This window comes from Mesoplodon mirus (genome assembly GCF_964341445.2).
Source record: "Mesoplodon mirus genome assembly, chromosome: 3".
Classification (NCBI taxonomy): domain Eukaryota; kingdom Metazoa; phylum Chordata; class Mammalia; order Artiodactyla; family Ziphiidae; genus Mesoplodon; species Mesoplodon mirus.
In genome coordinates, this window is record NC_138978.1 from 116,755,393 (window position 1) to 116,772,155 (window position 16,763).

At 41.5% G+C, this 16,763-nt stretch overlaps 1 protein-coding gene and 1 long non-coding RNA gene across 2 annotated transcripts in view; both read left to right on the plus strand.

Annotated features, from left to right (window-relative positions):
- The window catches only part of LOC309801204, a 90,927-nt gene extending 83,523 nt beyond the window's left edge, over positions 1 to 7,404 (plus strand). Inside the window, exon 5 of the long non-coding RNA XR_014293543.1 lies at positions 7,243 to 7,404. This is a non-coding gene — a long non-coding RNA (uncharacterized lncRNA). The remainder of the gene's footprint in view (positions 1 to 7,242) is intronic.
- LCE5A (late cornified envelope 5A) overlaps positions 1 to 16,763 on the plus strand; it is a 190,260-nt gene that overhangs the window by 112,414 nt on the left and 61,083 nt on the right.

Consider the following 16,763-nt stretch of genomic DNA (forward strand, 5'->3'; position numbering starts at 1 on the left):
GGACTTCCAAAGCTATGTTGAATAATAGTGGTGAGAGTGGACATCCTTGTCTTGTTCCTGATCTTAGAGGAAACACTTTCAGTTTTTCACCATTGAGAATGATGTTTGCTGTGGGTTTGTCATATATGGCCTTTGTTATGTTGAGGTGGGTTCCCTCTATGCCCACTTTCTGGAAACTTTTTATCATAAATCGGTGTTGAATTTTGTCAAAAGCTTTATCTACATCTATTGAGATGATCATATGGTTTTTATTCTTCAATTTGTTAATATGGTGTATCACATTGATTGATTTGCATATATTGAAGAGACCTTGCATCCCTGGGATAAATCCCACTTGATCATGGTGTATGATCCTTTTAATGTGTTGTTGGATTCTGTTTGCTACTATTTTGTTGAGGATTTTTGCATCTATATTCATCAGTGGTATTGGTCTGTAATTTCCTTTTTTTGTAGTATCTTTGTCTGGTTTTGGTATCAGGGTGATGGTGGCCTCATAGAATGAGTTTGGGAGTGTTCCTTCCTCTGCAATTTTTTGAAAGAGTTTGAGAAGGCTGGGTGTTAGCTCTTCTCTAAATGTTTGATAGAATTCACCTGTGAAGCTACCTGGTCCTGGACTTTTGTTTGTTGGGAGATTTTTTTTTATTTTATTTTATTTATTTTTTAACATCTTTATTGGAGTATAATTGCTTTACAATGGTATGTTAGTTTCTGCTTTATAACAAAGTGAATCAGTTATACATATACATATATTCCCATATCTCTTCCCTCTTGCGTCTCCCTCCCTCCCACCCTCCATATCCCACCCATCTAGGTGGTCAGAAAGCCAAAAATATGGAACGCTTCACGAATTTGCGTGTCATCCTTGCGCAGGGGCCATGCTAATGTTCTCTGTATCATTCCAATTTTAGTATATGTGCTGCCGAAGCGAGCACTGTTGGGAGATTTTTAATCACAGTTTCAATTTCATTACTTGTTATTGGTCTGTTCATATTTTCTATTTCTTCCTGGTTCAGTCTTGGAAGTTTATACCTTTCTAAGAATTTTTCCATTTCTTCCAGGTTGTCCATTTTATTGACATAGAGTTGCTTGTAGTAGTCTCTTAGGATGCTTTGTATTTCTGCATTGTCCGTTGTAACTTCTCCTTTTTCATTTCTAATTTTATTGATTTGAGTCCTTTCCCTCTTTTTCTTGATGAGTCTGGCTAAAGGTTTATCAATTTTGTTTAACTTCTCAAAGAGTCAGTTTTTACTTTTATTGGTTTTTGCTATTGTTTCTTTGTTTCTATTTCATTTATTTCTGCTCTGATCTTTATGATTTCTTTCCTTCTACTAATTTTGGGTTTTATTTGCTCTTCTTTCTCTAGTTCCTTTAGGTGTAAGGTTAGGTTGTTCATTTGAGATTTTTCTTGTTTCTTGAGGTAGGGTTGTATTTCTATAAACTTCCCTCTTAGAACTGCTTTTGCTTCATCCCATTGGTTTTGGATCGTTGTGTTTTTGTTGTCATTTGTCTCTAGGTATTTTTTAATTTCATCTTTGATTTCTTCACTGATCTCTTGGTTATTTAGTAATGTATTGTTTAGCCTCCATGTGTTTGTGTTTTTTACCTTTTTTTCCCTGTAACTGATTTCTAATCTCATAGCGTTGTGGTTGGAAAAGATGCTTGATATGATTTCAGTTTTCTTAAATTTACTGAAGCTTGATTTTTGACCCAAGATGTGATCTATCCTAGAGAATGTTCCATGTGCACTTGAAGAAAGTGTAATCTGCTGTTTTCGGATGGAATGTCCTATAAATATCAATTAAATCTATCTGGTCTATTGTGTCATTTAAAACTTTTGTTTCCCTATTAATTTTCTGTCTGGATTATCTGTCCATTGGTGTAAGTGTGGTGTTAAAGTCCCTCACTATTATTGTGTTACTGTTGATTTCCTCTTTTAGAGCTGTTAGCAGTTGCCTTATGTATTGAGGTGCTCCTATGTTGGGTGCATAAATATTTACCATTGTTATATCTTCTTCTTAGATTGTTCCCTTGATCATTATGTAGTGTCCTTCCTTGTCTCTTGTAACATTCTTTATTTTAAAGTCTATTTTATCTGATATGAATATTGCTACTCCAGCTTTCTTTTGACTTACATTTTCATGGAATATCTTTTTCCATGCCCTCACTTTCAGTCTGTATGTGTCCTGTCTCTTGTAGACAGCATATATATAGGTCTTGTTTTTGTATCCATTCAGCCAGCCTATGACTTTGGGTTGGAGCATTTAATCCATTCATATTTAAGGTAATTATTGATATGTATGTTCCTATTATCATTTTCTTAATTGTTTTGGGTTTTTTTTTTTTTTTTTGTAGGTCCTTTTCTTCTCTTGTGTTTCCCACTTAGAGAATTTCCTTTAGCATTTGTTGTAGAGCTGGTTTGGTGGTGCTGAATTCTCTTAGCTTTTGCTTGTCTGTAAAGGTTTTGATTTCTCCATCATATCTGAATGAGATCCTTGCTGGATAGAGTAATCTTGGTTGTAGGTTCTTCCCTTTCATCATTTTAAATATAACATGCCACTCTCTTCTGGCTTGTAGAGTTTCTGCTGAGAAATCAGCTGTTAACCTTATGGGAGTTCCCTTGTATGTTATTTATCATTTTTTCCCTTGTTGCTTTTAATAATTTTTTTTGTCTTTAATTTTTGTCAATTTGATTACTATATGTCTTGGCATGTTTCTCCTCGGGTTTATCCTGCTTGGGACTCTCTGTGCTTCCTGGACTTGGGTGGCTACTTCCTTTCCCATGTTAGGGAATTTTTCGACTATGATCTCTTCAAATATTTTCTTGGGTGTTTCTCTCTCTCTTCTCCTTCTGGGACCCCTATAATGCAAATGTTGGTGCGTTTAATGTTGTCCCAGAGGTCTCTTAGGCTGTCTTCATTTCTTTTCATTCTTTATTCTTTATTCTGTTCCACAGCAGTGAATTCCAGTGAGTTCCTGTATCATCTTCACTATCATTATTCTGAATTCTTTTTCTGGAAGGTTGGCTGTCTCCACTTCATTTAGTTGTTTGTCTGGGGTTATCTTCTTCCTTCATCTGGTACGTAGTCCTCTGCCTTTTCATTTTGTCTGTCTTTCTCTGAATGTGGTTTTCGTTCCACAGGCTGCAGGACTGTAGTTCTTGCTTCTGCTGTCTGCCTTCTGGTGGATGAGGCTATCTAAGAGGCCTGTGCAAGCTTCCTGATGGGAGGGACTGGTGGTGGGTAGAGCTAGGTGTTGCTCTGGTGAGCAGAGCTCAGTAAAACTTTAATCTGCTTGTCTGCTGATGGCTGGGGCTCAGTTCCCTCCCTGTTGGTTGTTTGGCCTGAGGTGACCCAGCACTGGAGGCTACAGGCTCTTTGGTGGGGCTAATGGCAGACTCTGGGGGGGCTCACACCAAGGAGTACTTCCCAGAACTTCTGCTGCCGGTGTCCTTGTCCCCTCGGTGAGCCACATCCACCCCCCACCTCTGCAGGAGACCCTCCAACACTAGCAAGTAGGTCTGGTTCAGTCTCGTATGCAGTCACTGCTTCTTCCCCCTGGGTCTTGATGCACACACTATTTTGCGTGTGCCCTCCAAGAGTGGAGTCTCTGTTTCCCCCAGTCCTGTCGAAGTCCTGCAATCAAATCTCGCTAGCCTTCAAAGTCTGATTCTCTGGGAATTCCTCCTTCCATTGACAGACCCCCAGGTTGGGAAGCCTGACATAGGGCTCAGAACCTTCACTCCAGGGGGTGGACTTCTGTGGTATAATCATTCTCCAGTTTGTGAGTCACCCACCCAGCAGTTATGGGATTTGATTTTATTGTGATTACGCCCCTCCTACTGTCTCATTGCAGCTTCTCCTTTGTCTTTGGATGTGGGGTATCTGTTTTGGTGAGTTTCAGTGTCTTCCTGTTGATGATTGTTCAGCAGTTAATTGTGATTCTGGTGCTCTCGCAAGAGGGAGTGAGCACACATCCTTCTACTCCACCATCTTGAACCAGTCTCCCACACACCATGTTATTGATGTCAGAATTTTCTTTTTTTATATATTGTGTTTACATTAACCAATTCTTGTGTTTATAGTTTTTCTTAATACCTTGTTTTTTAACTTTTATATTGGAGTTAAAAGTGACTTACACACCACTCAACCTATTATGTTATTCTGCTTTTTGTCTATATACTTACCCCTACCAGTGAGATTTATACTTTCGTATGCTTTTATGTTGTTTAGCATTTTTTTGTTTCAACTTGAAGAGTTCTCTTTAGCACTTCTAGTAAGGCAGGTATAGTGGTGATAACTCCCTCAGTTTTTGTTTGTTTGGGAAAGTCTTTATCTCGCCTTTTTTTTAAAGGACTCTTTTGCTGGTATAGCATTCCTCGTTGGCAGGAATTTTTCTTTCAGCAATTTGAATATATCATTTCACTTGTTCCTGCAAAGTTTCTGCTGAGACATCTGCTTATAGTCTTATGGGGGAACAGCTTGTATGTGACAAGTCACTTTTCTCTTGTTGCTTTCAATATTCTCTATTTTTTAAAAAATAAATAAATAAATAAATAAATAAATAAATAAATTTATTTTTGGCTGCATTGGGTCTTTGCTGCTGTGCGTGGGCTTTCTCTAGTTGCAGTGAGCGGGGGCTACTCTTCGTTGTGGTGTGCAGGCTTCTCATTGTGGTGGCTTGTCTTTGTTGTGGAGCACGGGCTCTAGGCATGAGGGCTCAATAGTTGTGGCTTGCGGGCTCTAGAGTGCAGGCTCAGTAGTTGTGGCACATGGGCTTAGTTGCTCCACTGCATATGGGATCTTCCCGGACCAGGGCTCGTACCCGTGTCCCCTGCATTGGCAGGTGGATTCTTAACCACTGCGCCACCAGGGAAGTCCTCCATTTACTTCTTAACCCACTGCTTTAATCCCTGCCCTGGGGATTCAAGTGTGTGTTGTTCCCTTTGCCTCAAATGACGTACTCTGCTGGTGATAAAATCCTCCCCATTATTTTTAAGATTCAGTTTCAGCCTCATTCCCTTCTGTGAAAACTTTCCTGACTCCCCCAGGCAAAATTAGTCATGTCTTCCCCATTTTGAATCTGCCTCTATCACAACACTAATCACCTAGTATGTGAGCTCCTTGAGATGAGAACCATTTCATTTTACCAATATCTTTCTTAAAATGTGTCACCCTTAGCTGAATTCAACTCCAGAGGTGTGATCTAGCTGCATAAGATAAAGGAAGACCACTACCTCCCTTATTCTAAAGCTAGACGTTTAAGCATCCTAAGATTATATTGATTGGGGGATAATTATATAACAATATAAAATCTTACTGAGTTGACCGTGGGAGAGTGACTACTGCTAAACCAATCTTATCCTGCACTTGTGCTGCTGGTATATTGGAGTCAAAGAAAGAGTTTTACATTTGCCCCCTTTAAACTTCTTGTTTTATTCAGCATCAATACAACGTGCTAAGATATATATATATATTTTTGAAAACCTTTTCTGACTTGAAAGTGTTTATTAACCTTCCCAGTTTTCTGTCATCTGTAAATTTGATTGGTCTGTTTTAGAAATCAGCATTCAAGTGATTAATAAAAATGTTAACTAGAGTAAGATGTGGATAGGCTGCTGGCATCATATTATATGCTTTCTTTTTTTTTTTTTTTTTTTTTTTTTTTTGCTGTACGCGAGCCTCTCACTGTTGTGGCCTCTCCCGTTGCGGAGCACAGGCTCCGGACGCGCAGGCTCAGCGGCCATGGCTCACGGGCCCAGCCGCTCCGCGGCATATGGGATCCTCCCAGACCGGGGCATGAACCCGTATCCCCTGCATCGGCAGGCGGACTCTCAACCACTGCGCCACCAGGGAGGCCCGATATATGCTTTCTTAATAAAGATTCTATTTCATTAGTCATCACCTTTAGTTTTGGCAAAATATAATTGTCCATATATTCAAGATTCCTCTAACTTGTCACAAAGATAGGATAAGAAATCTTGCCAAATGCCATGTGGAAGTTCAATGCCATATCTTTTCAGCATAATATTCAATAGAATAATTATGATGTACATTTAAATTGGGAATGAAAATACTTTTATTGAGCTAAAATAGAATGAACAATGAACATGGCTTTTATGCCAAGCAGCTCCAAGGAAGTAGCACCAGAAACTCAGAAATATGACTCTTGGGAGATAGGACTTTTAGTAGAAAAAGTTGAAAGTAGAGAAATTGGGACAACAGGCAGCAATAAGAATGGCTGGGGATGTGACCATCAGAAGATATTTCAAAATGGGAATAAAGAACATAATCGGAGCAAATTAAAAGAAGAGACTCAAAACAGTTTTATTACATATCTTCTTTATTTGGGCATTGTAATAACCCTATGAAATAGATATTAAAGACTTGGAAGTTTTAGTGACTTGACTGAAGTCTCACAGCTAGAGGATCTGTGAATTTAACCCAGATCTCTCTGACTCTAGAAGACTAGGAGTTTTTACTATACCAGGCTCCTTAGTTTAAGGAGGATGTTTTTAGGGGAATCTAGAAGGCTAATGCATAGTATTTTTGTGGCTTTGGAGAGAACAATTCAGAATAGGCTCAGAAGAGTGGATTCTGGACTCATAACGAAGAGACTTTTCTTCACTGAATAAGAAAGCTACGCCTAAAATAATGTTAGCTTAACCTTTTAAAGTGCAAGTCAAGTTGGAAACAGCAAAGAGAGGCTGAGCCACGTTCTAGGTCCAAGACTAAAAGAATGACCCTTCCAGCCACCCCATTACTTAGGGGAAAAGCCTAAGTAATAAATTAGTGACTGGAGTTGAGGCTTGGGCTTGAGACAGATGGTTTTCCACAGCAATGTAAGGTTGGTGAGAAAGCAGATGGTGCTGGCACCAGTCCTGGGAGTATGTTCCATAGACAGATCCTGCGGACTGCGCTGGCTGCAGAGATGATTACTAAGTAGATGTTCTTATTGTCACTCATTTATGGATGAGGAAACTGAGGACCAAATACATTGAGCAACTTGCCCAAGCTTACATATCCAAAGTGTGGCAGAAGCGGGATGTGAACCCAAGTTGTCCAGCTTCAGAGCCCACTCTGGCCACTGATGCTGCGTTGCTTCTTTGGATGTCACCTCTTCTGTGAAGCCCTCTCAGACTCCCCATCTGAGTTCCCATAGAGTTAAGTTATATGTTCATAGGTATTCACATAGTACCTTTAATTACCTCACATTGCTGTTTATCTTTTTTTTTTTTTCATACAGATGTGAGCTCCTCATGAGCAGAATTGAGGCCTTGTATTCCCTCTACACCAGCACAGGTGCCTGGAATTCAGTGACACTCAATGGAGGCTTGCTAGGTAAATACCTTATAAGATAAGATGATTGGTTTTAAGCAGCAGTCATCAACTCTGACTCACTTAGGCAGAATAGCATTTCATAGGAAGGCTATCTAGTGGTTTATAGAATCAACTGGAAGGGTAAAGAACTATGTTAAGAAAATAGGCAGAAAACTAGAAAAGCGAGGCAGTAGAAAAAAAAACCTGCTCAGGATTTGGCTATGTGCAAAAAAAATGAGTTATTACAGGTAAGGCACTTAGAACATTATTAGTCACACTGTAAGGGACTGTTAATGTTTGCTGTTACTATGCAAGTTGGGTCTTGAAGGGTATCACATTCACCAGCTGGAGGAAGAAGGACCAGCGTATGAAAAGGCCCCTGCTTAACAGGGCATGGTGTGTTAGGGAATTTCTGGAAGCTTGATATAGCCAGAAGGTAAGGATACTAACGGGGGCAGAGCAGGGATAAAGCAAAAGTTGAGTCTGGCAAAGGAAGACAGAAAGCAGACCAGATAGGGCCTTGTGACTATTTATCAGAATAAAGTCATCATTTGGAATTTGTTTTAAGGGCAAAGGGGAACCAATGGTGGCTTCTAAATAGGGCAGAGGAAGTGCTCAGTACACTGCAGGGTCTGTTTGTGAGTTGCCTGAGGCCCATTTAATTGCAAATGAATGGGATTCCCTGCTGGGAATGGAAGGGCAAGTGGGACTGGAAGACTTTGTGACCCTGACTCCTAGGCATTGTTGAGGACTCGCATGCATATCACTCAAGAACATACAGGCAAATCTTGACCATCACTTTATAGAGGAGCATCTGAAGCCATGACTGCTGAAGTGCCCCTAAGAGGCTGGAGGAGTTCATCAGCGCAGGCTCACTGGGGCAAGCAAGGCCTGAGCTTGGTTTAAGGAAGGGGGTCGTGGTTTGTCTGATCCCCTCATCTTATCACTGAAGGAAGAAAGGGCCAGAGACGGGGAGGGTCTGGCCGATGGTCACACCGCAGAATTCTGTGGCCGACTCCTGTGTGGCACTTTTCTCACCGCACTGTGTTGCTGCCACACGCAGCCTTGACATGACTCTTGGCTGTAAGTCAGGCAGGACAGTCCCAACATAGTTTCTGGGGCCAAAGGGAGGAATCCTTCATGAAACGGCCATAAATTCACCTACAAAATTCTAAGAGACCTCGTACTCCAACAGTTTCTTGTGTGGGCGAGAGGCTGTTTATGAGGTCTGCTAGCCTGAAACCACCTTGTAAAGGCAGAGCACAGGCCTGGAGAGGAGAAATTCCTGCTGTGGAGCACGTGCATCTGCCTGTAGGACATTCCTCCTCCCTGGCCAAAGCAAGGAGGCCGTTCAAGGAAACTCCAATGGGTTTAAAGAAACACTGATTTTCCCTGAAAAAAGTAATACGTGTTCATGATAGAAAAATTGTAAAATGCAAAAAAATACAAAGAAGAAAGTAAAAATCTCTTATAATTTCACAATTCAGACTTCACAACTCACTGCTGACATCTGGCTTATAGCTTTTTTTTTAAATGGGCATGTTGGCTTTTGAAATTAATTAATTAATTAATTAGGCTGAGTTTGGTCTTCGTTGCTGCGCGTGGGCTTTCTCTAGTTGAGGTGAGTGGGGGCTACTCTTCATTGCAGTGTGCGGGGTTCTCATTGCGGTGGCTTCTCTTGTTGCGGAGCTCGGGCTCCAAGGTGCGCGGGCTTCAGTAGCTGTGGCTCGTGGGCTCTAGAGCACAGGCTCAGTAGTTGTGGTGCATGGGCTTCGTTGCTCGGCGGCATGTGGGATCTTCCCGGACCAGGGCTCGAACCTGTGTCCCGTGAACTGGCAGGTGGATTCTTAACCAGTGCGCCACCAGGGAAACACTTATAGCTTTTTAGTGTTTCATTTATATATGCGTGTGTCTGTGTGTACATGTATTGTATAAATGTATATGTATACATATGTATATATAATTTTTCTATTATAATAAAATAAATAAAATTTACCATTTTAACCATTTTTAAGTGTCTGGTTTTTTGGTATTTAGTACATTCACACTGTTATGCAACCATCCCCACTATCCATCTCCAGAAATTTTTCATCTTCCCAAACTAAAACTCTAGACCCATTAAACACTAACTCCCCATTCCCCCCTCCCCCCAGTCCCTGGCACCTACCTTTTTTTTTTTTTTTCTGTCTCTAAGTCTGACTACTCCAGGTACCTCATATAAGTGGAATCATATGCTATTTGTCCTTTTGTGACTGGCCTGTTTCACCCACCATCATGTCCTTAAGATTCATTCATGTTGTACCATGTGTCAGAATTTCCTTCCTTTGATTGAATAAAATTCCACTGTATGTGTACAGGCCACGTTTTGTTTATCCATTCATCCACTGATGGATGCTTGAACTAATTCCACCTTTTGGCTATTGTGAATAATGCTGCTATGAGCATGAGTTTACAAATATGTTCTGAGTCCCTGCTTTCACTCCTTTTGGGTATACACCCAGAAGTGGAATTGCTGGTTCATGTGGTAATACAGTGTTTTATATATTTTAAAAATTGATAATATACTCATAATTTTATATCAAATTGTGAGCATTTTCCAATGTCATTATAGACCCTTTTAAAACCTGATTTTTAATGTCTGCCTAGTATTTACTCCATTACCTTGTAATCCTATTCTTAGATATTTTGATTATTTCTAATTTTTCACTATTACAATACTATAATGAACATTCTATACATAAATATTTGAATATATCTGTTTATTTCCTTAATATGATAAATTCCTAGAGGTAAAATAATTATCAAAAGATATGAACATTTTAAAAGCTTTTGATGCATATTCATAAATTTTTTTCCATAAAATTTCTCCAATTTTGTACCCTTCAATAATGTTTTGCCCACTTTACTCTAATGTTTATTAAAAATAATTCATTCTTGGGCCTCCCTGGTGGCGCAGTGGTTGAGAGTCCGCCTGCCGATGCAGGGGATACGGGTTCGTGCCCCGGTCTGGGAGGATCCCATATGCCGCGGAGCGGCTGGGCCCGTGAGCCATGGCCGCTGAGCCTGTGCGTCCGGAGCCTGTGCTCCGCAACGGGAGAGGCCACAACAGTGAGAGGCCCGCGTACAGCAAAAAAAAAACAAAAAAAACAAAAAAAACAAAAAAAACAAAAATAATTCATTCTTTCTGCAACCTGGCATCCCAGGTAACTGACCCACCAATAACACACTTCTGGTCTTGGCTTCGCAAGAAACTTATCTGGCTAAGGTTGTGGGTATATAGATTAGAAAGAAGATTTGGGAAGTATTATTAGAGGAAAAGAACAGAAACTGGCATTTTCTTGTATGAGAAAGTAAGAGGTAGATTGGTGAGGTGGTAGGGATAAGTGCAGATGGAGAGGGGAGAGTTTGTTAAGCATCTCTACATGCTTTACATATGGTGTTAATCTCCCAACAACTCTATAAGGGAGATATATATGATGATCCTCATTTTCCAGTGAGGAAACTGAAGCTCAGAAAGAACCTGGGTTCTAAAGTTATGCAGATGGTAGGCGGTAGAGCCAGGACTCAGCCAATGTCTATCTGACAGTCTGACCCTGGGGACTGGCAGTGGCCTCTTTCCACTACACCACGATGCTCTCAGGAGAAGACCAGAACCCTGAGAGACAGGAGAGACAAAGAAGATGGGCAAGGTTGCAAGGTCAAAATGAAAAGCATAGGCACATTTTATTGTTAGTTCCTAGATCCAGGGAGAGGTAAGGGTTGTCCTTCTGTATAAGGGGATGAAAGGTGCCTCCATTTGGTGGATGGTCATATTCCCCTATGGAGGTGTGTGGGTTTGGCACTTGTGACATGCTACTGAACTAGATAATCTGATTTATTTCAACAGATCCCACAAAACACAGCAGAGCCACCTGCAGGCCCCACATCCTCCTAGGTGAGGTGCTTATGTAAGGGTGGAGAGCAGAGTAATCAGCACCTTATTCTGCTGGCAAAACTCTAAGGGGGAGGCAGATGGCCAGAACCAGCTAAGTGAGAAAGATCAGGTCATGGGTGGAAAAATCATGAATCTGTGATTTACCTCAGATTACTGCATTACTGCTTAAGTGGGGATAAATAATACCCTATGTTATGTTAAGGCATGACTTGATCTTTCATTGTTTGTGGGAAAGGAGGTGCAATTAAATATTACAACACCCTTTCATAATACAAACACTTCAACAATATATATGGCTACTGATCTTATCACAAAATAGATGGTAATTAGAGCAGTGAGTTCCTAGCTGGTGTATCATGGAAAATAGAAGTAGATTTTAGTCCTCTGTTTTATAAGGGTAACTATGTGCTTGCTGTGAGTGGTGGGCAGTGGAAAAGACCCCTGATGAAATAACAGAGAGTGTCTTTTGGTGGGGAGGGTGTTGCAGTCTTTGTGAGTAGAGTTACAAAACGTCTTTACAAAACATCTTTCTCTGCACCAGAGAATGAGGCCCAAAGAGCCATTTTCAGGATTGACGATGGCTGTAACGGAGCCACCTGGAATCATACCAAAGCTAAGGTTAGTTTAGGAGGGGCCCAAAGGTGACAGCATGGGCTTTTGCTCTCTGAGCTAAGATTCTTTGGTTATTTCAATATATTTTCCATTATACCTACTAATTTCACGTTAGTTCCTTGACAGAGAGACTAGGTCTGGTTCATTTTATAATATGCCAAGCATAAAATTGGCACTCAGTAAATTTATAGTAATATACAAATCAGCATGTAGCATAGAATCCCATCTTTATTATTTGTGATTATTTATATTGGGATTAGGATTAAAAGACAAGGTAGATTTCAGCCTGTGTAAGGGAATTTTTCCTCTGTGGATGGTGACTTTCCCTTGGAAGAAAAAAACAGAACCCAAATGATGAGTAGGTCTCATAAAACAAAAGATTGATTTTTCTGGTCACTGTGGCCCAGCTTGTTCTAGTGTGTTAAACGTGCCTCTCGAAGTCAGATGCAAAAGTTAAGGCCCTAATGGTTGACTATGCCTTCCCCAACCACACACATCCTCTGGTCCGCTTCCTGAGTCTTGTGAAAAAATTAGAGATCCACTCCCTACCCACTTCTTAGGTAACAGCCTAGTAATCCTGAGAGGGAGAGAGATGGAGCAGTGAGAAACTGATTTTACCCTGGTAGACTGGATAGGGGCTTGAGAGAGACGGGGGGAGGGTTGGTGTTACATGGGTACATTTGGAGTAATGCTGTGACATTCAGCCCTAATCCTTAGGTTTTCTTGGAGATGGATATCTCCACAGTTGAGGCTTCGTCCGGAGCAACTGCTAAAAGCCATAATTATCCTCATAGGAAGAAAGCCCAACCCGTGAGAATCTTCTATACTGGATCAAGGTCAAGCAGATTAGGACCATTTGCAGCTTCTCCTCCTTCTTCAAACATCCTTTGCTTTATAAATAGCTGGCCTTAAAGAATGCTTTATTCAGTTCTTAACATTTTTGAGTGCTTACCATGCCGTGTACCAAGCATACATATAGTTTTTTATGTATGGATTTATCTATCCTCACAACTACTATGAGGAGATACCATTATTTCTCCACTTTACAGAGGTGAGATAACTAACACAGGTACCTTGATCAAGCACACACCTCTCGTAAGGTACACAGCTGAGGTCTGAACCCTGACAACCTGGCTCCTTAGCACTCATCTCAATCACCAAACACTACTAACATGGGATGCTCTAAATCACTGGAAAAAGTCCATGGAAGCTATTCTGCAATCATATATCTTTGTATAATGTGTATGTGCATATATGTATAAATGTAATTTTCATAGAATTATAACTTTTATATGTTTTACATATAGATGTATAATTTACAAATATAATTTCCATAGTAATCTGCACATGTAATAATAAATGTACATTTTCATATAGCTATTTTACATGGTAATTTGCATAAAGAGGAGGGTGTGGAAGGGATTTATTGTTGGTGTTTTTTGTATCATCTCTTTGCTGTGTCTTTTTTGATTTCTCTATGATAAACATATAATGGTTTGAAACTAAATTTTCTTAATTTAAAAAAGGATTTGGGAATTCCGGTAGTGCAGTGGTTAGGACTCCATGCTTTCACCACTGAGGGCCTGGGTTCAATCCCTGGTCAGAGAACTAAGATGCCACAAGCTGCACAGCTCTGCCAAAAAAAAAAAAAAAAAAAAAAGATTTTTTTTTTCTTATTTAAGATATTTAAAAACATGCATTGACTGAGTTCCTACCTGCTCAGTAAGGGATAACACAAAGCCCAAGCAGAACTCTGGGTCTGGAACAGCACCAGGCTGTCTCATTACCATAATGGGTCTTACTTTTTTCTCCAAGAGAAGGAGGAGGCTTCTAATGGCATGCATTACTATAACGGCCTCCAGGACCCCAACAAGCATTCCTATTAGAGTTCATTTTATCTTTGTGATGTCAGCTCTCTTCTGGAGAATCCCCAGATAAAGTAGAAGAACTATTCCTCCACATTTCACCCAGAGCCATGGGCCTCAAAACTGCCTCAGCTACCCTGGTGGCATCAGGGAATGGGGAGCCTCGTCCCCTGGTCATCTACTTAGTGCTGAAGAGGAAGGTTCAGGAGCCCCTTTCAGCCCTGATGGATAGGAGGTGGTGCTGCCTTGAGAGTTTAGCCATGTCTGTTTCAACGGGTCCCAGTCCTTCTCCTCAGTCCCTCCACAATCACTAGCCTTATGGATCCGCAAGCCTCTCACCATTCAGGCAACAATAGAGGCAAAGCCATTTGGCTTTTTTTTTTCCATAGTTTTTTTCTCTCTGCTAAGAAATACATAAGAATAGGATGTTTCTGCTCCACCCAAACTTTGCCCACTTCCTGGAGATGTGGAGAAGGGAACCACCATCTATTGCCTGTAGCTTGTGTAAAATGGGGAACACTGAGAACACTCCACACAGAGCCGAGTGGCCTACATCAGCCCTGGGAGATGAGTCCAGAGTGGTCCTGTGAGTGGCTAGGACAAGGGTGGGCTGCAGCCTTGGTCTCAGGGGCCCCAGGAGAAGTGCACAGACAGCTGTCTTCTGCCTTGAGGCGGGAGAGCCAAGGGATGTTTACCTCCCTGCCTCTCTGCATGGGCTGCTCCAGAACTGTACTTTCCCAGGTGGGATAATCAGGCACGCATAGGGCTGTCCCTGCCCAGTGTAGCCACAGCCCTGGCAAGACAACTAGCTCTATAGAGCGATGAGGCAGGGCCTGCCCCAAACCAGATGCTGGGAGCCCATTTGTCAGTGGGGGCAGCTCTGTGAAGGGCACACCCGACAAACAGACACACATATACACGCCCACTATCATCCCTGCAGCTCAGAGAAGCCTGGGGTGGGTCACTGCTGAGATTTCAGGGTCACTTCCTCCACATGCTGCTGTGCCCAGTGCCACACTACTGAGCCTGTCCCGGTTTCTAATACCATCTCCCTTTCCAGCGTAAGCAAATGTCCTGCAGGAGCTCCTTTAGAGGCATCAGTCTTCAGTACCACCAGGGGGCAGCAGTGCAGTATACCTCCTTTCTACGTGAAAGGAAAGTACCTGGTGGAAAAGGTTTGTGGGGCATTTGGAATGGGGCTTCAGCCCCGCGTACCCAACTCAGGGGGACAGGATACTTGACATGCGACAAACCATATCACTGGGGCTTCTGAGCTTTTCAAAGGCCAACAAGATGTTTGAGTCAAAAATAAATAGATGTCATCCTATATGTGATATATGTATGTCTGCTCCAAAATAAAAAATGTGCAAAATTAAATTCTATAAAAGTTTATAGATCTAGAAATAAAGCTTCATGAATAAAGCTTCATTGTTAAATTTAGTAATCACAAGAAATTCTTACTTGTTAAGCAATTTTTAATAGTTTTTCTCAAGAATACAAACTAATTGCAAAGAAATCATAACTAAAATCAGGTAAATGTATTACTTATATATAAATAATTTCAAAAACAAAATTATTAAAACTTTCCCCCAAATTAGTAAAAATTATACGTAAGTGGCCTGTAGGTGCATTTTAATTTGTTTGATATGATGGGGAAGGCTGAGTCTCCCATCCTTCAAAGAGAATAGAGTCCATCTCAGGGAATGTGAAAAAATAAACTCCATTCCCATCAAGCCCCTGTGTATTTTCCACAAGTTTTTCCTCGTGGCTCTAAGATAACATGCACATTGTTTGAAAGAAGCATCTATGCGGAAACTTTAAGCGACTGAGGAAGGCCAGTAAGTCCTGAGAGAAGGAGAGGCATGTTAGGGAGGGAGCAGCCTTGTTACCTTAACAAATACCCTGGTTCACAGGGGCTAGGACACACACACAGGTCCCCAGGCTCTGAATCTGGGATGAGAGCCTTCTTGAGTGGCAGACTCACATCTGCCAAGCCCAGAGACTAGGACCGACCTTCACGATTTCAGTTGATTGATTTACAACAAGGAACATGAATGTTGAAAAGCCTAGTCACTCATATCCCCTGGACAGTGCTTTCTCCCACAGGGACCCATATCATGACCAGAGGAGCAGAGTTCAATTTTTGATTTGGAGGTTAAGGGCATCCATCCAGCCATTCACCTGATGGAGCTCCACTGCCGCCATAGACCTTGTCAATGGGAGGTAGCCCTCTTGCCTAGACACAGACTGCTTATATGGGCCCTGCCTCATTGGCTCCATGACTCACCTTTTCGATATTGGCTGAATAACCCTCTTCCCTTCTGAATGAAAGGTGAGTACATTAAAGTTGCAGTCAGATTCTGTTGACCTGGACACCATTATTTCTTTTTAAGGTTGACACCATTATTTCTTTTTAAGGTTGACCATGAATGTGTCTCTGATTTGATCCATTCCAATGTTTAATATTTATAAGGAATCCCTATTCATTTATACCTAAAACTTGGGGGATGAGGAATCTCATGGTAGCTTCCAGATCCATCCAGCAAGACATAGGGAGGGTTAGAAGAGGAGAGCTGCCTGCTTTTGCCTCTCCATGACTCATGGTTGCTTGACTTCTTTTTCAGAACCACATGTGTCTTCATATTTCCCCTGACTGTTCCAGTGTAGCCCCCTTCCTCTTCCTGGAAGCTCCCTGAGAATGTGGATCCTGAGAGTAGGGTCTATTCCAAGGCGTCAGTGGGCTCCATACTTTCATGGCCTGAATCCCCTTTTGGGGCTGGAGGTGGACCTGGAAGGGCCACTCTGTGTGACTCCTTCCCAACCCCTTTGGGTAGATCCTCACACATACCTGTGCCTTTTTTTCTCTGTGAGGCGTGATCAGTCACTGAGTTTATAGCCAAAAGATCTGAGTTTAGTCCTACCTCTGCCATTTTCTAACTGCGTGACTTTGGCAGCGCTAAAGAAACTCCATTTTCTTATTCGATATGAGCTTGATTATAGCTGCCTTTCCATAGTCACAGGTCTGCATAGAGATTA